Source organism: Pelodiscus sinensis, chromosome 1 (assembly GCF_052426305.1).
Source record: "Pelodiscus sinensis isolate ZL-2025 chromosome 1, ASM5242630v1, whole genome shotgun sequence".
NCBI classification, from domain to species: domain Eukaryota; kingdom Metazoa; phylum Chordata; order Testudines; family Trionychidae; genus Pelodiscus; species Pelodiscus sinensis.
In genome coordinates this window covers 139,691,245-139,713,469 of record NC_143052.1, presented here as the reverse complement: position 1 = coordinate 139,713,469, position 22,225 = coordinate 139,691,245, and positions in this window count along the sequence as shown.

The window sequence follows — 22,225 nt, the reverse complement described above, 5'->3', positions numbered from 1 at the left end:
CTAAATCCACGTCCGGAGCCCAAAAACGTCCTCCTCATGCTGCGATGGCCGAAATCGACTTTTGAAGGCGAAAACGGCGACCCGGGCTGCAGACCGAGAAAATCACTTCCAGAGCCTGAATACGCCCGACTCGGGCCGCGATGGCCAAAATCGACTTTTGAAGCCGGAATCGGAGACCCGGGCCGCGGCACCAGAAATTCATGTCCGGAGCCTGAAAACATCCTCCTCGGGCCATGATGGCCGAAATCCACTTCTGAAGGTGAAAACGGTGACCCGGGCAGCGGAGTGAGAAAATCACCTGCGGAGCCCGAAAACGCCCTATTCGGGCCGCGATGGCCGAAATCGACTTTTGAAGCCGAAAACGGCGACCCGGGCTGCGGACCGAGAAAATCACTTCCAGAGCCTGAATACGCCCTACTCGGGCCGCGATGGCCAAAATCGACTTTTGAAGCCTGATTCGGAGACCCGGGCTGTGGAGCCAGAAATTCACCTCCGGAGCCCAAAAACGTCCTCCTCATGCTGCAATGGCCGAAATTGACTTTTGAAGACAAAAACGGCGACCCGGGCTGCGTACCGAGAAAACACTTCCAGACCCTAAATACGCCCTACTCGGGCCGCGATGGCCAAAATCGAGTTTTGAAGCCGAAAACGGCGACCCGGGCCGCGGCGCCAGAAATTCATGTCCGGAGCCTGAAAACATCCTCCTCGGGCCATGATGGCCGAAATCCACTTCTGAAGGTGAAAACGGTGACCCCGGGCGGCGGAGACAGAAAATCACCTGCGGAGCCCGAAAACGCCCTATTCGGGCCGCGATGGCCGAAATTGACTTTTGAAGGTCAAAATGGCGACCCGGGCCGCGGAGCGAAAAAATCACGTGCGGAGCCCGAAAAAGCCCTTCTCGGGCCGCGATGGCCGAAATCGACTTTTGAAGGTGAAAATGGCGACCCGGGCTGCGGAGCCAGGAATACACATCCAGAGCGTGAAAACGTCCTCCTCGCGCCACGATGACCGAAATCGACTTTTGAGGCCAAAAATGGAGACACGGGCTTCGGAGGCCAAAATGCACGTTCGGAGGCTGAAAACGCCCTCCTCAACCCGCGATGGACAAAATTGACTTCTGTAGTTGAAAACGTCGAAACGAGCTGCGTAGGCCTAAATCCCCGTCCGGTGCCCGAAAACACCCTCTTCGGGCCGTGATGGCCGAAATCGACTTTTGAAGGCGAAAACGGCGACCCGGGCTGCGGACCGAGAAAATCACTTCCAGAGCCTGAATACGCCCTACTCGGGCCGCGATGGCCAAAATCGACTTTTGAAGCCGGAATCGGAGACCCGGGCTGTGGAGCCAGAAATTCACCTCCGGAGCCCAAAAACGTTCTCTTCATGCTGCGATGGCCGAAATTGACTTTTGAAGACAAAAACGGCGACCCGGGCTGCGGACCGAGAAAATCACTTCCAGAGCCTGAATACGCCCTACTCGGGCCGCGATGGCCAAAATCGAGTTTTGAAGCCGAAAACGGCGACCCGGGCCGCGGCGCCAGAAATTCATGTCCGGAGCCTGAAAACATCCTCCTCGGGCCATGATGGCCGAAATCCACTTCTGAAGGTGAAAACGGTGACCCGGGCAGCGGAGTGAGAAAATCACCTGCGGAGCCCGAAAACGCCAATTCGGGCTGCGATGGCCGAAATCGACTTTTGAAGCCGAAAACGGCGACCCGGGCCAAGGACTGAGAAAATCACGTGCGGAGCCCGCAAAAGCCCTTCCTGGGCTGCGATGGCCGAAATCGACTTTTGAAGGTGAAAACGGCGACCCGGGCCGCGGAGCGAGAAAATCACGTGTGGAGCCCGAAAAATCCCTTCTCGGGCCGCGATGGCCAAAATCGACTTTTGAAGCCGAAAACGGCGACCCGGGCTGCGGAGCCAGAAATCCACATCCAGAGCGCGAAAACGTCCTCCTCGTGCCACGATGACCGAAATCGACTTTTGAGGCCAAAAATGGAGACACGGGCTTCGGAGGCCAAAATGCACGTTCGGAGCCTGAAAACGCCCTCCTCAAGCCGCGATGGACAAAATTGACTTCTGTAGCTGAAAACGTCGAAACAGGCTTCGTAGGCCTAAATCCACATTCGGTGCCCGAAAACACCCTCTTCGGGCCGTGATGGCCAAAATAGACTTTTGAAGCCGAAAACGGCGACCCGGGCTGCGGAGCCAGTAATCCATGTCCCGAGCCCGATAACGCTATCCTCGTGCCGCGATGGCCGAAATCGACTTTTGAAGCCAAAAACGGCGACCCGGGCTGCGGACCGAGAAAATCACTTCCAGACCCTGAATACGCCCTACTCGGGCCGCGATGGCCAAAATCGACTTTTGAAGCCGAAAACGGCGACCCGGGCCGCGGCACCAGAAATTCATGTCCGGAGCCTGAAAACATCCTCCTCGGGCCATGATGGCCGAAATCCACTTCTGAAGGTGAAAACGGTGACCCGGGCAGCGGAGTGAGAAAATCACCTGCGGAGCCCGAAAACACCCTATTCGGGCCGCGATGGCCGAAATCGACTTTTGAAGCCGAAAACGGTGACCCGGGCTGCGGACCGAGAAAATCACTTCCAGAGCCTGAATACGCCCTACTCGGGCCGCGATGGCCAAAATCGACTTTTGAAGCCTGATTCGGAGACCCGGGCTGTGGAGCCAGAAATTCACCTCCGGAGCCCAAAAACGTCCTCCTCATGCTGCGATGGCCGAAATTGACTTTTGAAGACAAAAACGGCGACCCGGGCTGCGGACCGAGAAAATCACTTCCAGAGCCTGAATACGCCCTACTCGGTCCGCGATGGCCAAAATCGAGTTTTGAAGCCGAAAATGGCGACCCGGGCCGCGGCGCCAGAAATTCATGTCCGGAGGCTGAAAACATCCTCCTCGGGCCATGATGGCCGAAATCCACTTCTGAAGGTGAAAACGGTGACCCCGGGCGGCGGAGAGAGAAAATCACCTGCGGAGCCCGAAAACGCCCTATTCGGGCCGCGATGGCCAAAATTGACTTTTGAAGGTCAAAATGGCGACCCGGGCCGCGGAGCGAAAAAATCACGTGCGGAGCCCGAAAAAGCCCTTCTCGGGCCGCGATGGCCGAAATCGACTTTTGAAGGTGAAAATGGCGACCCGGGCTGCGGAGCCAGAAATACACATCCAGAGCGTGAAAACGTCCTCCTCGCGCCACGATGACCGAAATCGACTTTTGAGGCCAAAAATGGAGACACGGGCTTCGGAGGCCAAAATGCACGTTCGGAGGCTGAAAACGCCCTCCTCAACCCGCGATGGACAAAATTGACTTCTGTAGTTGAAAACGTCGAAACGAGCTGCGTAGGCCTAAATCCACGTCCGGTGCCCGAAAACACCCTCTTCGGGCCGTGATGGCCGAAATCGACATTTGAAGGCGAAAACGGCGACCCGGGCTTCGGACCGAGAAAATCACTTCCAGAGCCTGAATACGCCCTACTCGGGCCGCGATGGCCAAAATCGACTTTTGAAGCCGGAATCGGAGACCCGGGCTGTGGAGCCAGAAATTCACCTCCGGAGCCCAAAAACGTCCTCCTCATGCTGCGATGGCCGAAATTGACTTTTGAAGACAAAAACGGCGACCCGGGCTGCGGACCGAGAAAATCACTTCCAGAGCCTGAATACGCCCTACTCGGGCCGCGATGGCCAAAATCGAGTTTTGAAGCCGAAAACGGCGACCCGGGCCGCGGCGCCAGAAATTCATGTCCGGAGCCTGAAAACATCCTCCTCGGGCCATGATGGCCGAAATCCACTTCTGAAGGTGAAAACGGTGACCCGGGCAGCGGAGTGAGAAAATCACCTGCGGAGCCCGAAAACGCCCTACTCGGGCCGCGATGGCCGAAATCGACTTTTGAAGCCGAAAACGGCGACCCGGGCCAAGGACTGAGAAAATCACGTGCGGAGCCCGCAAAAGCCCTTCCTGGGCTGCGATGGCCGAAATCCACTTTTGAAGGTGAAAACGGCGACCCGGGCCGCGGAGCGAAAAAATCACGTGTGGAGCCCGAAAAATCCCTTCTCGGGCCGCGATGGCCAAAATCGACTTTTGAAGCCGAAAACGGCGACCCGGGCTGCGGAGCAAGAAATCCACATCCAGAGCGCGAAAACGTCCTCCTCGTGCCACGATGACCGAAATCGACTTTTGAGGCCAAAAATGGAGACACGGGCTTCGGAGGCCAAAATGCACGTTCGGAGCCTGAAAACGCCCTCCTCAAGCCGCGATGGACAAAATTGACTTCTGTAGCTGAAAACGTCGAAACGGGCTTCGTAGGCCTAAATCCACATTCGGTGCCCGAAAACACCCTCTTCGGGCCGTGATGGCCGAAATCGACATTTGAAGGCGAAAACGGCGACCCGGGCTTCGGACCGAGAAAATCACTTCCAGAGCCTGAATACGCCCTACTCGGGCCGCGATGGCCAAAATCGACTTTTGAAGCCGGAATCGGAGACCCGGGCTGTGGAGCCAGAAATTCACCTCCGGAGCCCAAAAACGTCCTCCTCATGCTGCGATGGCCGAAATTGACTTTTGAAGACAAAAACGGCGACCCGGGCTGCGGACCGAGAAAATCACTTCCAGAGCCTGAATACGCCCTACTCGGGCCGCGATGGCCAAAATCGAGTTTTGAAGCCGAAAACGGCGACCCGGGCCGCGGCGCCAGAAATTCATGTCCGGAGCCTGAAAACATCCTCCTCGGGCCATGATGGCCGAAATCCACTTCTGAAGGTGAAAACGGTGACCCGGGCAGCGGAGTGAGAAAATCACCTGCGGAGCCCGAAAACGCCCTACTCGGGCCGCGATGGCCGAAATCGACTTTTGAAGCCGAAAACGGCGACCCGGGCCAAGGACTGAGAAAATCACGTGCGGAGCCCGCAAAAGCCCTTCCTGGGCTGCGATGGCCGAAATCCACTTTTGAAGGTGAAAACGGCGACCCGGGCCGCGGAGCGAAAAAATCACGTGTGGAGCCCGAAAAATCCCTTCTCGGGCCGCGATGGCCAAAATCGACTTTTGAAGCCGAAAACGGCGACCCGGGCTGCGGAGCAAGAAATCCACATCCAGAGCGCGAAAACGTCCTCCTCGTGCCACGATGACCGAAATCGACTTTTGAGGCCAAAAATGGAGACACGGGCTTCGGAGGCCAAAATGCACGTTCGGAGCCTGAAAACGCCCTCCTCAAGCCGCGATGGACAAAATTGACTTCTGTAGCTGAAAACGTCGAAACGGGCTTCGTAGGCCTAAATCCACATTCGGTGCCCGAAAACACCCTATTCGGGCCGTGATGGCCAAAATAGACTTTTGAAGCCGAAAACGGCGACCCGGGCTGCGGAGCCAGTAATCCATGTCCGGAGCCCGATAACGCTATCCTCGTACCGCGATGGCCGAAATCGACTTTTGAAGCCAAAAACGGCGACCCGGGCTGCGGACCGAGAAAATCACTTCCAGACCCTGAATACGCCCTACTCGGGCCGCGATGGCCAAAATCGACTTTTGAAGCCGGAATCGGAGACCCGGGGGTGTGGAGCCAGAAATTCACGTCCGGAGCCCAAAAACGTCCTCCTCATGCTGCGATGGCCGAAATTGACTTTTGAATACAAAAACGGCGACCCGGGCTGCGGACCGAGAAAATCACTTCCAGAGCCTGAATACGCCCTACTCGGGCCGCGATGGCCAAAATCGAGTTTTGAAGCCGAAAACGGCGACCCGGGCCGCGGCGCCAGAAATTCATGTCCGGAGCCTGAAAACATCCTCCTCGGGCCATGATGGCCGAAATCCACTTCTGAAGGTGAAAACGGTGACCCGGGCAGCGGAGTGAGAAAATCACCTGCGGAGCCCGAAAACGCCCTATTCGGGCCGCGATGGCCGAAATCGACTCTTGAAGCCGAAAACGGTGACCCGGGCTGCGGACCGAGAAAATCACTTCCAGAGCCTGAATACGCCCTACTCGGGCCGCGATGGCCAAAATCGACTTTTGAAGCCTGATTCGGAGACCCGGGCTGTGGAGCCAGAAATTCACCTCCGGAGCCCAAAAACGTCCTCCTCATGCTGCGATGGCCGAAATTGACTTTTGAAGACAAAAACGGCGACCCGGGCTGCGGACCGAGAAAATCACTTCCAGAGCCTGAATACGCCCTACTCGGGCCGCGATGGCCAAAATCGAGTTTTGAAGCCGAAAACGGCGACCCGGGCCGCGGCGCCAGAAATTCATGTCCGGAGCCTGAAAACATCCTCCTCGGGCCATGATGGCCGAAATCCACTTCTGAAGGTGAAAACGGTGACCCGGGCAGCGGAGTGAGAAAATCACCTGCGGAGCCCGAAAACGCCCTATTCGGGCCGCGATGGCCAAAATCGACTCTTGAAGCCGAAAACGGTGACCCGGGCTGCGGACCGAGAAAATCACTTCCAGAGCCTGAATACGCCCTACTCGGGCCGCGATGGCCAAAATCGACTTTTGAAGCCTGATTCGGAGACCCGGGCTGTGGAGCCAGAAATTCACCTCCGGAGCCCAAAAACGTCCTCCTCATGCTGCGATGGCCGAAATTGACTTTTGAAGACAAAAACGGCGACCCGGGCTGCGGACCGAGAAAATCACTTCCAGAGCCTGAATACGCCCTACTCGGGCCGCGATGGCCAAAATCGAGTTTTGAAGCCGAAAACGGCGACCCGGGCCGCGGCGCCAGAAATTCATGTCCGGAGCCTGAAAACATCCTCCTCGGGCCATGATGGCCGAAATCCACTTCTGAAGGTGAAAACGGTGACCCGGGCAGCGGAGTGAGAAAATCACCTGCGGAGCCCGAAAACGCCCTACTCGGGCCGCGATGGCCGAAATCGACTTTTGAAGCCGAAAACGGCGACCCGGGCCAAGGACTGAGAAAATCACGTGCGGAGCCCGCAAAAGCCCTTCCTGGGCTGCGATGGCCGAAATCCACTTTTGAAGGTGAAAACGGCGACCCGGGCCGCGGAGCGAAAAAATCACGTGTGGAGCCCGAAAAATCCCTTCTCGGGCCGCGATGGCCAAAATCGACTTTTGAAGCCGAAAACGGCGACCCGGGCTGCGGAGCAAGAAATCCACATCCAGAGCGCGAAAACGTCCTCCTCGTGCCACGATGACCGAAATCGACTTTTGAGGCCAAAAATGGAGACACGGGCTTCGGAGGCCAAAATGCACGTTCGGAGCCTGAAAACGCCCTCCTCAAGCCGCGATGGACAAAATTGACTTCTGTAGCTGAAAACGTCGAAACGGGCTTCGTAGGCCTAAATCCACATTCGGTGCCCGAAAACACCCTATTCGGGCCGTGATGGCCAAAATAGACTTTTGAAGCCGAAAACGGCGACCCGGGCTGCGGAGCCAGTAATCCATGTCCCGAGCCCGATAACGCTATCCTCGTGCCGCGATGGCCGAAATCGACTTTTGAAGCCAAAAACGGCGACCCGGGCTGCGGACCGAGAAAATCACTTCCAGACCCTGAATACGCCCTACTCGGGCCGCGATGGCCAAAATCGACTTTTGAAGCCGGAATCGGAGACCCGGGGGTGTGGAGCCAGAAATTCACGTCCGGAGCCCAAAAACGTCCTCCTCATGCTGCGATGGCCGAAATTGACTTTTGAATACAAAAACGGCGACCCGGGCTGCGGACCGAGAAAATCACTTCCAGAGCCTGAATACGCCCTACTCGGGCCGCGATGGCCAAAATCGAGTTTTGAAGCCGAAAACGGCGACCCGGGCCGCGGCGCCAGAAATTCATGTCCGGAGCCTGAAAACATCCTCCTCGGGCCATGATGGCCGAAATCCACTTCTGAAGGTGAAAACGGTGACCCGGGCAGCGGAGTGAGAAAATCACCTGCGGAGCCCGAAAACGCCCTATTCGGGCCGCGATGGCCGAAATCGACTCTTGAAGCCGAAAACGGCGACCCGGGCTGCGGACCGAGAAAATCACTTCCAGAGCCTGAATACGCCCTACTCGGGCCGCGATGGCCAAAAATCGACTTTTGAAGCCTGATTCGGAGACCCGGGCTGTGGAGCCAGAAATTCACCTCCGGAGCCCAAAAACGTCCTCCTCATGCTGCGATGGCCGAAATTGACTTTTGAAGACAAAAACGGCGACCCGGGCTGCGGACCGAGAAAATCACTTCCAGAGCCTAAATACGCCCTATTCGGTCCGCGATGGCCAAAATCGTGTTTTGAAGCCGAAAACGGCGACCCGGGCCGCGGCGCCAGAAATTCATGTCCGGAGGCTGAAAACATCCTCCTCGGGCCATGATGGCCGAAATCCACTTCTGAAGGTGAAAACGGTGACCCCGGGCGGCGGAGAGAGAAAATCACCTGCGGAGCCCGAAAACGCCCTATTCGGGCCGCGATGGCCAAAATTGACTTTTGAAGGTCAAAATGGCGACCCGGGCCGCGGAGCGAAAAAATCACGTGCGGAGCCCGAAAAAGCCCTTCTCGGGCCGCGATGGCCGAAATCGACTTTTGAAGGTGAAAATGGCGACCCGGGCTGCGGAGCCAGAAATACACATCCAGAGCGTGAAAACGTCCTCCTCGCGCCACGATGACCGAAATCGACTTTTGAGGCCAAAAATGGAGACACGGGCTTCGGAGGCCAAAATGCACGTTCGGAGGCTGAAAACGCCCTCCTCAACCCGCGATGGACAAAATTGACTTCTGTAGTTGAAAACGTCGAAACGAGCTGCGTAGGCCTAAATCCACGTCCGGTGCCCGAAAACACCCTCTTCGGGCCGTGATGGCCGAAATCGACTTTTGAAGGCGAAAACGGCGACCCGGGCTGCGGACCGAGAAAATCACTTCCAGAGCCTGAATACGCCCTACTCGGGCCGCAATGGCCAAAATCGACTTTTGAAGCCGGAATCGGAGACCCGGGCTGTGGAGCCAGAAATTCACCTCCGGAGCCCAAAAACGTCCTCCTCATGCTGCGATGGCCGAAATTGACTTTTGAAGACAAAAACGGCGACCCGGGCTGCGGACCGAGAAAATCACTTCCAGAGCCTGAATACGCCCTACTCGGGCCGCGATGGCCAAAATCGAGTTTTGAAGCCGAAAACGGCGACCCGGGCCGCGGCGCCAGAAATTCATGTCCGGAGCCTGAAAACATCCTCCTCGGGCCATGATGGCCGAAATCCACTTCTGAAGGTGAAAACGGTGACCCCGGGCGGCGGAGAGAGAAAATCACCTGCGGAGCCCAAAAAATCCCTTCTCGGTCCGCGATGGCCGAAATCGACTTTTGAAGCCGAAAACGGCGACCCGGGCTGCGGAGCCAGAAATCCACGTCCAGAGCGCGAAAACGTCCTCCTCGTGCCACGATGACCGAAATCGTCTTTTGAGGCCAAAAATGGAGACACGGGCTGCGGAGGCCAAAATGCACGTTCGGAGCCTGAAAACGCCCTACTCAACCCGCGATGGACAAAATCGACTTCTGTAGCTGAAAACGTCGAAACGGACTTCGTAGGCCTAAATGCACGTCGGGTGCCCGAAAACACCCTCTTCGGGCCGTGATGGCCAAAATAGACTTTTGAAGCCGAAAACGTCGACCCGGGCTGCGGAGCCAGTAATCCATGTCAGAAGCCCGATAATGCTATCCCCGTGCAGCAATGGCCGAAATCGACTTTTGAAGCCAAAAACGGCGACCTGGGCTGCGGACCGAGAAAATCACTTCCAGAGCCTGAATATGCCCTACTCGGGCCGCGATGGCCAAAATCGACTTTTGAAGCCGAAATCGGAGACCCGGGCTGTGGAGACAGAAATTCACCTCCGGAGCCCAAAAACGTCCTCCTCAAGCTGCGATGGCCGAAATTGACTTTTGAAGGCAATAACGGCGACCCGGGCTGTGGACCGAGAAAATCACTTCCAGAGCCTGAATACGCTCTACTCGGGCCACGATGGCCAAAATCGACTTTTGAAGCCGAAATCGGAGACCCGGGCTGTGGAGCCAGAAATCCACCTCCGGAGCCCAAAAACGTCCTCCTCATGCCGCGATGGCCGAAATCGACTTTTGAAGACCAAAACGGCGACCCGGGCTGCGGACCGAGAAAATCACTTCCAGAGCCTGAATACGCCCTACTCGGGCCGCGATGGCCAAAATCGACTTTTGAAGCCGGAATCGGAGACCCGGGCTGAGGAGCCAGAAATTCACCTCCGGAGCCCAAAAACGTCCTCCTCATGCTGCGATGGCCGAAATTGACTTTTGAAGACAAAAACGGCGACCCGGGCTGCGGACCGAGAAAATCACTTCCAGAGCCTGAATACGCCCTACTCGGGCCGCGATGGCCAAAAATCGAGTTTTGAAGCCGAAAACGGTGACCCGGGCCGCGGCGCCAGAAATTCATGTCCGGAGCCTGAAAACATCCTCCTCGGGCCATGATGGCCGAAATCCACTTCTGAAGGTGAAAACGGTGACCCCGGGCAGCGGAGTGAGAAAATCACCTGCGGAGCCCGAAAACGCCCTATTCAGGCCGCGATGGCCGAAATCGACTTTTGAAGGTCAAAACGGCGACCCGGGCCGCGGAGCGAGAAAATCACGTCCGGAGCCCGAAAAAGCCCTTCTCGGGCCGCGATGGCTGAAATCGACTTTTGAAGGTGAAAATGGCGACCCGGGCTGCGGAGCCAGAAATCCACATCCAGAGCGCGAAAACGTCCTCCTCGAGCCACGATGACCGAAATCGACTTTTGAGGCCAAAAATGGAGACACGGGCTTCGGAGGCCAAAATGCACGTTCGGAGGCTGAAAACGCCCTCCTCAACCCGCGATGGACAAAATTGACTTCTGTAGTTGAAACCGTCGAAACGAGCTGCGTAGGCCTAAATCCACGTCCGGTGCCCGAAAACACCCTCTTCGGGCCGTGATGGCCGAAATCGACTTTTGAAGCCGAAAACGGCGACCCGGGCTGCGGACCGAGTAAATCACTTCCAGAGCCTGAATACGCCCTACTCGTGCCGCGATGGCCGAAATCGACTTTTGAAGCCGGAATCGGAGACCCGGGCTGTGGAGCCAGAAATTCACCTCCGGAGCCCAAAACGTCCTCCTCGGGCTGCGATGGCCGAAATTGACTTTTGAAGACAAAAACGGTGACCCGGGCTGCGGACCGAGAAAATCACTTCCAGAGCCTGAATACACCCTACTCGGGCCGTGATGGCCGAAATCGAGTTTTGAAGCCGAAAACGGCGACCCGGGCTGCGGAGCCAGTAATTCATGTCCGGAGCCTGAAAACATCCTCGTCGGGCCATGATGGCCGAAATCCACTTCTGAAGGTGAAAACGGTGACCCGGGCAGCGGAGTGAGAAAATCACCTGCGGAGCCCGAAAACACCCTATTCGGGCCGCGATGGCCGAAATCGACTTTTGAAGCCGAAAATGGCGACCCGGGCTGCGGACCGAGAAAATCACTTCCAGAGCCTGAATACGCCCTACTCGGGCCGCGATGGCCAAAATCGACTTTTGAAGCCTGATTCGGAGACCCGGGCTGTGGAGCCAGAAATTCACCTCCGGAGCCCAAAAACGTCCTCCTTTTGCTGCGATGGCCGAAATTGACTTTTGAAGACAAAAACGGCGACCCGGGCTGCGGACCGAGAAAATCACTTCCAGAGCCTGAATACGACCTGCTCGGGCCGCGATGGCCGAAATCGACTTTTGAAGCCGAAAACGGCGACCCGGGCTGCGGACCGAGAAAATCACTTCCAGAGCCTGAATACGCCCTACTCGGGCCGCGATGGCCAAAATCGACTTTTGAAGCCGGAATCGGAGACCCGGGCTGTGGAGCCAGAAATTCACCTCCGGAGCCCAAAACGTCCTCCTCATGCTGCGATGGCCGAAATTGACTTTTGAAGACAAAAACGGCGACCCGGGCTGCAGACCGAGAAAATCACTTCCAGAGCCTGAATACGCCCTACTCGGGCCGCGATGGCCAAAATCGAGTTTTGAAGCCGAAAACGGCGACCCGGGCCGCGGCGCCAGAAATTCATGTCCGGAGCCTGAAAACATCCTCCTCGGGCCATGATGGCCGAAATCCACTTCTGAAGGTGAAAACGGTGACCCGGGCAGCGGAGTGAGAAAATCACCTGCGGAGCCCGAAAACACCCTATTCGGGCCGCGATGGCCGAAATCGACTTTTGAAGCCGAAAATGGCGACCCGGGCTGCGGACCGAGAAAATCACTTCCAGAGCCTGAATACGCCCTACTCGGGCCGCGATGGCCAAAATCGACTTTTGAAGCCTGATTCGGAGACCCGGGCTGTGGAGCCAGAAATTCACCTCCGGAGCCCAAAAACGTCCTCCTTTTGCTGCGATGGCCGAAATTGACTTTTGAAGACAAAAACGGCGACCCGGGCTGCGGACCGAGAAAATCACTTCCAGAGCCTGAATACGACCTACTCGGGCCGCGATGGCCGAAATCGACTTTTGAAGCCGAAAACGGCGACCCGGGCTGCGGACCGAGAAAATCACTTCCAGAGCCTGAATACGCCCTACTCGGGCCGCGATGGCCAAAATCGACTTTTGAAGCCGGAATCGGAGACCCGGGCTGTGGAGCCAGAAATTCACCTCCGGAGCCCAAAAACGTCCTCCTCATGCTGCGATGGCCGAAATTGACTTTTGAAGACAAAAACGGCGACCCGGGCTGCAGACCGAGAAAATCACTTCCAGAGCCTGAATACGCCCTACTCGGGCCGCGATGGCCAAAATCGAGTTTTGAAGCCGAAAACGGCGACCCGGGCCGCGGCGCCAGAAATTCATGTCCGGAGCCTGAAAACATCCTCCTCGGGCCATGATGGCCGAAATCCACTTCTGAAGGTGAAAACGGTGACCCGGGCAGCGGAGTGAGAAAATCACCTGCGGAGCCCGAAAACACCCTATTCGGGCCGCGATGGCCGAAATCGACTTTTGAAGCCGAAAATGGCGACCCGGGCTGCGGACCGAGAAAATCACTTCCAGAGCCTGAATACGCCCTACTCGGGCCGCGATGGCCAAAATCGACTTTTGAAGCCTGATTCGGAGACCCGGGCTGTGGAGCCAGAAATTCACCTCCGGAGCCCAAAAACGTCCTCCTTTTGCTGCGATGGCCGAAATTGACTTTTGAAGACAAAAACGGCGACCCGGGCTGCGGACCGAGAAAATCACTTCCAGAGCCTGAATACGACCTACTCGGGCCGCGATGGCCGAAATCGACTTTTGAAGCCGAAAACGGCGACCCGGGCTGCGGACCGAGAAAATCACTTCCAGAGCCTGAATACGCCCTACTCGGGCCGCGATGGCCAAAATCGACTTTTGAAGCCGGAATCGGAGACCCGGGCTGTGGAGCCAGAAATTCACCTCCGGAGCCCAAAAACGTCCTCCTCATGCTGCGATGGCCGAAATTGACTTTTGAAGACAAAAACGGCGACCCGGGCTGCGGACCGAGAAAATCACTTCCAGAGCCTGAATACGCCCTACTCGGGCCGCGATGGCCAAAATCGAGTTTTGAAGCCGAAAACGGCGACCCGGGCCGCGGCGCCAGAAATTCATGTCCGGAGCCTGAAAACATCCTCCTCGGGCCATGATGGCCGAAATCCACTTCTGAAGGTGAAAACGGTGACCCGGGCAGCGGAGTGAGAAAATCACCTGCGGAGCCCGAAAACACCCTATTCGGGCCACGATGGCCGAAATCGACTTTGAAGCCGAAAATGGCGACCCGGGCTGCGGACCGAGAAAATCACTTCCAGAGCCTGAATACGCCCTACTCGGGCCGCGATGGCCAAAATCGACTTTTGAAGCCTGATTCGGAGACCCGGGCTGTGGAGCCAGAAATTCACCTCCGGAGCCCAAAAACGTCCTCCTTTTGCTGCGATGGCCGAAATTGACTTTTGAAGACAAAAACGGCGACCCGGGCTGCGGACCGAGAAAATCACTTCCAGAGCCTGAATACGACCTACTCGGGCCGCGATGGCCGAAATCGACTTTTGAAGGCGAAAACGGCGACCCGGGCTGCGGACCGAGAAAATCACTTCCAGAGCCTGAATACGCCCTACTCGGGCCGCGATGGCCAAAATCGACTTTTGAAGCCGGAATCGGAGACCCGGGCTGTGGAGCCAGAAATTCACCTCCGGAGCCCAAAAACGTCCTCCTCATGCTGCGATGGCCGAAATTGACTTTTGAAGACAAAAACGGCGACCCGGGCTGCGGACCGAGAAAATCACTTCCAGAGCCTGAATACGCCCTACTCGGGCCGCGATGGCCAAAATCGAGTTTTGAAGCCGAAAACGGCGACCCGGGCCGCGGCGCCAGAAATTCATGTCCGGAGCCTGAAAACATCCTCCTCGGGCCATGATGGCCGAAATCCACTTCTGAAGGTGAAAACGGTGACCCCGGGCGGCGGAGAGAGAAAATCACCTGCGGAGCCCAAAAAATCCCTTCTCGGGCCGCGAGGGCCGAAATCGACTTTTGAAGCCGAAAACGGCGACCCGGGCCGCGGAGCCAGAAATCCACATCCAGAGCGCGAAAACGTCCTCCTCGTGCCACGATGACCGAAATCGACTTTTGAGGCCAAAAATGGAGACACGGGCTTCGGAGGCCAAAATGCACGTTCGGAGCCTGAAAACGCCCTCCTCAACCCGCGATGGACAAAATTGACTTCTGTAGCTGAAAACGTCGAAACGGGCTTCGTAGGCCTAAATCCACGTCCGGTGCCCGAAAACACCCTCTTCGGGACGTGATGGCCAAAATAGACTTTTGAAGCCGAAAACGGCGACCCGGGCTGCGGAGCCAGTAATCCATGTCAGAAGCCCGATAATGCTATCCTCGTGCAGCAATGGCCGAAATCGACTTTTGAAGCCAAAACGGCGACCCGGGCTGCGGACCGAGAAAATCACTTCCAGAGCCTGAATACGCCCTACTCGGGCCGCGATGGCCAAAATCGACTTTTGAAGCCGGAATCGGAGACCCAGGCTGTGGAGCCAGAAATTCACCTCCGGAGCCCAAAACGTCCTCCTCATGCTGCGATGGCCGAAATTGACTTTTGAAGACAAAAACGGCGACCCGGGCTGCGGACCGAGAAAATCACTTCCAGAGCCTGAATACGCCCTACTCGGGCCGCGATGGCCAAAATCGACTTTTGAAGCCGGAATCGGAGACCCGGGCTGTGGAGCCAGAAATTCACCTCCGGAGCCCAAAACGTCCTCCTCATGCTGCGATGGCCGAAATTGACTTTTGAAGACCAAAACGGCGACCCGGGCTGCGGACCGAGAAAATCACTTCCAGAGCCTGAATACGCCCTACTCGGGCCGCGATGGCCAAAATCGACTTTTGAAGCCGGAATCGGAGACCCGGGCTGTGGAGCCAGAAATTCACCTCCGGAGCCCAAAAACGTCCTCCTCATGCTGCGATGGCCGAAATTGACTTTTGAAGACAAAAACGGCGACCCGGGCTGCGGACCGAGAAAATCACTTCCAGAGCCTGAATACGCCCTACTCGGGCCGCGATGGCCAAAATCGAGTTTTGAAGCCGAAAACGGCGACCCGGGCCGCGGCGCCAGAAATTCATGTCCGGAGCCTGAAAACATCCTCCTCGGGCCATGATGGCCGAAATCCACTTCTGAAGGTGAAAACGGTGACCCCGGGCGGCGGAGAGAGAAAATCACCTGCGGAGCCCGAAAACGCCCTATTCGGGCCGCGATGGCCAAAATTGACTTTTGAAGGTCAAAATGGCGACCCGGGCCGCGGAGCGAAAAAATCACGTGCGGAGCCCGAAAAAGCCCTTCTCGGGCCGCGATGGCCGAAATCGACTTTTCAAGGTGAAAATGGCGACCCGGGCTGCGGAGCCAGAAATACACATCCAGAGCGTGAAAACGTCCTCCTCGCGCCACGATGACCGAAATCGACTTTTGAGGCCAAAAATGGAGACACGGGCTTCGGAGGCCAAAATGCACGTTCGGAGGCTGAAAACGCCCTCCTCAACCCGCGATGGACAAAATTGACTTCTGTAGTTGAAAACGTCGAAACGAGCTGTGTAGGCCTAAATCCACGTCCGGTGCCCGAAATAACCCTCTTCGGGCCGCGATGGCCAAAATCGACTTTTGAAGCCTGATTCGGAGACCCGGGCTGTGGAGCCAGAAATTCACCTCCGGAGCCCAAAAATGTCCTCCTCATGCTGCGATGGCCGAAATTGACTTTTGAAGACAAAAACGGCGACCCGGGCTGCGGACCGAGAAAATCACTTCCAGAGCCTGAATACGCCCTACTCGGGCCGCGATGGCCAAAATCGACTTTTGAAGCCTGATTCGGAGACCCGGGCTGTGGAGCCAGAAATTCACCTCCGGAGCCCAAAAACGTCCTCCTCATGCTGCGATGGCCGAAATTGACTTTTGAAGACAAAAACGGCGACTCGGGCTGCGGACCGAGAAAATCACTTCCAGAGCCTGAATACGCCCTACTCGGGCCGTGATGGCCGAAATCGACTTTTGAAGGCGAAAACGGCGACCCGGGCTGCGGACCGAGAAAATCACTTCCAGAGCCTGAATACGCCCTACTCGGGCCGCGATGGCCAAAATCGAGTTTTGAAGCCGAAAACGGCGACCCGGGCCGCGGCGCCAGAAATTCATGTCCGGAGCCTGAAAACATCCTCCTCGGGCCATGATGGCCGAAATCCACTTCTGAAGGTGAAAACGGTGACCCGGGCAGCGGAGTGTGAAAATCACCTGCGGAGCCCGAAAACGCCCTATTCGGGCCGCGATGGCCGAAATCGACTTTTGAAGCCGAAAACGGCGACCCGGGCTGCGGACCGAGAAAATCACTTCCAGAGCCTGAATACGCCCTACTCGGGCCGCGATGGCCAAAATCGAGTTTTGAAGCCGAAAACGGCGACCCGGGCCGCGGCGCCAGAAATTCATGTCCGGAGCCTGAAAACATCCTCCTCGGGCCATGATGGCCGAAATCCACTTCTGAAGGTGAAAACGGTGACCCGGGCAGCGGAGTGAGAAAATCACCTGCGCAGCCCGAAAACGCCCTATTCGGGCCGCGATGATCGAAATCGACTTTTGAAGCCGAAAACGGCGACCCGGGCTGCGGACCGAGAAAATCACTTCCAGAGCCTGAATACGCCCTACTCGGGCCGCGATGGCCAAAATCGACTTTTGAAGCCGGAATCGGAGACCCGGGCTGTGGAGCCAGAAATTCACCTCCGGAGCCCAAAAACGTCCTCCTCATGCTGCGATGGCCGAAATTGACTTTTGAAGACAAAAACGGCGACCCGGGCTGCGGACCGAGAAAATCACTTCCAGAGCCTAAATACGCCCTACTCGGGCCGCGATGGCCAAAATCGAGTTTTGAAGCCGAAAACGGCGACCCGGGCCGCGGCGCCAGAAATTCATGTCCGGAGCCTGAAAACATCCTCCTCGGGCCATGATGGCCGAAATCCACTTCTGAAGGTGAAAACGGTGACCCGGGCAGCGGAGTGAGAAAATCACCTGCGGAGCCCGAAAACGCCCTATTCGGGCCGCGATGGCCGAAATCGACTTTTGAAGGTCAAAATGGCGACCCGGGCCGCGGAGCGAAAAAATCACGTGCGGAGCCCGAAAAAGCCCTTCTCGGGCCGCGATGGCCGAAATCGACTTTTGAAGGTGAAAATGGCGACCCGGGCTGCGGAGCCAGAAATACACATCCAGAGCGTGAAAACGTCCTCCTCGCGCCACGATGACCGAAATCGACTTTTGAGGCCCAAAATGGAGACACGGGCTTCGGAGGCCAAAATGCACGTTCGGAGGCTGAAAACGCCCTCCTCAACCCGCGATGGACAAAATTGACTTCTGTAGTTGAAAACGTCGAAACGAGCTGCGTAGGCCTAAATCCACGTCCGGTGCCCGAAAACACCCTCTTCGGGCCGTGATGGCCGAAATCGACTTTTGAAGGCGAAAACGGCGACCCGGGCTGCGGACCGAGAAAATCACTTCCAGAGCCTGAATACGCCCTACTCGGGCCGCGATGGCCAAAATCGACTTTTGAAGCCGGAATCGGAGACCCGGGCTGTGGAGCCAGAAATTCACCTCCGGAGCCCAAAAACGTCCTCCTCATGCTGCGATGGCCGAAATTGACTTTTGAAGACAAAAATGGCGACCCGGGCTGCGGACCGAGAAAATCACTTCCAGAGCCTGAATACGCCCTACTCGGGCCGCGATGGCCAAAATCGAGTTTTGAAGCCGAAAACGGCGACCCGGGCCGCGGCGCCAGAAATTCATGTCCGGAGCCTGAAAACATCCTCCTCGGGCCATGATGGCCGAAATCCACTTCTGAAGGTGAAAACGGTGACCCCGGGTGGCGGAGAGAGAAAATCACCTGCGGAGCCCGAAAACGCCCTATTCGGGCCGCGATGGCCAAAATAGACTTTTGAAGGTCAAAATGGCGACCCGGGCCGCGGAGCGAAAAAATCACGTCCGGAGCCCGAAAAAGCCCTTCTCGGGCCGCGATGGCCGAAATCGACTTTTGAAGGTGAAAATGGCGACCCGGGCTGCGGAGCCAGAAATACACATCCAGAGCGTGAAAACGTCCTCCTCACGCCACGATGACCGAAATCGACTTTTGAGGCCAAAAATGGAGACACGGGCTTCGGAGGCCAAAATGCACGTTCGGAGGCTGAAAACGCCCTCCTCAACCCGCGATGGACAAAATTGACTTCTGTAGTTGAAAACGTCGAAACGAGCTGCGTAGGCCTAAATCCACGTCCGGTGCCCGAAAACACCCTCTTCGGGCCGTGATGGCCGAAATCGACTTTTGAAGGCGAAAACGGCGACCCGGGCTGCGGACCGAGAAAATCACTTCCAGAGCCTGAATACGCCCTACTCGGGCCGCGATGGCCAAAATCGACTTTTGAAGCCTGATTCGGAGACCCGGGCTGTGGAGCCAGAAATTCACCTCCGGAGCCCAAAAACGTCCTCCTCATGCTGCGATGGCCGAAATTGACTTTTGAAGACAAAAACGGCGACCCGGGCTGCGGACCGAGAAAATCACTTCCAGAGCCTGAATACGACCTACTCGGGCCGCGATGGCCGAAATCGACTTTTGAAGCCGAAAACGGCGACCCGGGCTGCGGACCGAGAAAATCACTTCCAGAGCCTGAATACGCCCTACTCGGGCCGCGATGGCCAAAATCGACTTTTGAAGCCTGATTCGGAGACCCGGGCTGTGGAGCCAGAAATTCACCTCCGGAGCCCAAAAACGTCCTCCTCATGCTGCGATGGCCGAAATTGACTTTTGAAGACAAAAACGGCGACCCGGGCTGCGGACCGAGAAAATCACTTCCAGAGCCTGAATACGCCCTACTCGGGCCGCGATGGCCAAAATCGAGTTTTGAAGCCGAAAACGGCGACCCGGGCCGCGGCGCCAGAAATTCATGTCCGGAGCCTGAAAACATCCTCCTCGGGCCATGATGGCCGAAATCCACTTCTGAAGGTGAAAACGGTGACCCCGGGCGGCGGAGAGAGAAAATCACCTGCGGAGCCCGAAAACGCCCTATTCGGGCCGCGATGGCCAAAATAGACTTTTGAAGGTCAAAATGGCGACCCGGGCCGCGGAGCGAAAAAATCACGTGCGGAGCCCGAAAAAGCCCTTCTCGGGCCGCGATGGCCGAAATCGACTTTTGAAGGTGAAAATGGCGACCCGGGCTGCGGAGCCAGAAATACACATCCAGAGCGTGAAAACGTCCTCCTCGCGCCACGATGACCGAAATCGACTTTTGAGGCCCAAAATGGAGACACGGGCTTCGGAGGCCAAAATGCACGTTCGGAGGCTGAAAACGCCCTCCTCAACCCGCGATGGACAAAATTGACTTCTGTAGTTGAAAACGTCGAAACGAGCTGCGTAGGCCTAAATCCACGTCCGGTGCCCGAAAACACCCTCTTCGGGCCGCGATGGCCAAAATCGACTTTTGAAGCCTGATTCGGAGACCCGGGCTGTGGAGCCAGAAATTCACCTCCGGAGCCCAAAAACATCCTCCTCATGCTGCGATGGCCGAAATTGACTTTTGAAGACAAAAACGGCGACCCGGGCTGCGGACCGAGAAAATCACTTCCAGAGCCTGAATACGCCCTACTCGGGCCGTGATGGCAGAAATCGACTTTTGAAGGCGAAAACGGCGACCCGGGCTGCGGACCGAGAAAATCACTTCCAGAGCCTGAATACGCCCTACTCGGGCCGCGATGGCCAAAATCGAGTTTTGAAGCCGAAAACGGCGACCCGGGCCGCGGCGCCAGAAATTCATGTCCGGAGCCTGAATACGCCCTACTCGGGCCGCGATGGCCGAAATCCACTTCTGAAGGTGAAAACGGTGACCCGGGCAGCGGAGTGAGAAAATCACCTGCGGAGCCCGAAAACGCCCTATTCGGGCCGCGATGGCCGAAATCGACTTTTGAAGCCGAAAACGGCGACCCGGGCTGCGGACCGAGAAAATCACTTCCAGAGCCTGAATACGCCCTACTCGGGCCGCGATGGCCAAAATCGAGTTTTGAAGCCGAAAACGGCGACCCGGGCCGCGGCGCCAGAAATTCATGTCCGGAGCCTGAAAACATCCTCCTCGGGCCATGATGGCCGAAATCCACTTCTGAAGGTGAAAACGGTGACCCGGGCAGCGGAGTGAGAAAATCACCTGCGGAGCCCGAAAACGCCCTATTCGGGCCGCGATGGCCGAAATCGACTTTTGAAGCCGAAAACGGCGACCCGGGCTGCGGACCGAGAAAATCACTTCCAGAGCCTGAATACGCCCTACTCGGGCCGCGATGGCCAAAATCGACTTTTGAAGCCTAATTCGGAGACCCGGGCTGTGGAGCCAGTAATTCACCTCCGGAGCCCAAAAACGTCCTCCTCATGCTGCGATGGCCGAAATTGACTTTTGAAGACAAAAACGGCGACCCGGGCTGCGGACCGAGAAAATCACTTCCAGAGCCTGAATACGCCCTACTCGGGCCGCGATGGCCAAAATCGAGTTTTGAAGCCGAAAACGGCGACCCGGGCCGCGGCGCCAGAAATTCATGTCCGGAGCCTGAAAACATCCTCCTCGGGCCATGATGGCCGAAATCCACTTCTGAAGGTGAAAACGGTGACCCGGGCAGCGGAGTGAGAAAATCACCTGCGGAGCCCGAAAACGCCCTATTCGGGCCGCGATGGCCGAAATCGACTTTTGAAGGTCAAAATGGCGACCCGGGCCGCGGAGCGAAAAAATCACGTCCGGAGCCCGAAAAAGCCCTTCTCGGGCCGCGATGGCCGAAATCGACTTTTGAAGGTGAAAATGGCGACCCGGGCTGCGGAGCCAGAAATACACATCCAGAGCGTGAAAACGTCCTCCTCGCGCCACGATGACCGAAATCGACTTTTGAGGCCAAAAATGGAGACACGGGCTTCGGAGGCCAAAATGCACGTTCGGAGGCTGAAAACGCCCTCCTCAACCCGCGATGGACAAAATTAACTTCTGTAGTTGAAAACGTCGAAACGAGCTGCGTAGGCCTAAATCCACGTCCGGTGCCCGAAAACACCCTCTTCGGGCCGTGATGGCCGAAATCGACTTTTGAAGCCGAAAACGGCGACCCGGGCTGCGGACCGAGAAAATCACTTCCAGAGCCTGAATACGCCCTACTCGGGCCGCGATGGCCAAAATCGACTTTTGAAGCCGAAAACGGCGACCCGGGCCGCGGCGCCAGAAATTCATGTCCGGAGCCTGAAAACATCCTCCTCGGGCCATGATGGCCGAAATCCACTTCTGAAGGTGAAAACGGTGACCCCGGGCGGCGGAGAGAGAAAATCACCTGCGGAGCCCGAAAACGCCCTATTCGGGCCGCGATGGCCAAAATTGACTTTTGAAGGTCAAAATGGCGAGCCGGGCCGCGGAGCGAAAAAATCACGTGCGGAGCCCGAAAAAGCCCTTCTCGGGCCGCGATGGCCGAAATCGACTTTTGAAGGTGAAAATGGCGACCCGGGCTGCGGAGCCAGAAATACACATCCAGAGCGTGAAAACGTCCTCCTCGCGCCACGATGACCGAAATCGACTTTTGAGGCCAAAAATGGAGACACGGGCTTCGGAGGCCAAAATGCACGTTCGGAGGCTGAAAACGCCCTCCTCAACCCGCGATGGACAAAATTGACTTCTGTAGTTGAAAACGTCGAAACGAGCTGCGTAGGCCTAAATCCACGTCCGGTGCCCGAAAACACCCTCTTCGGGCCGT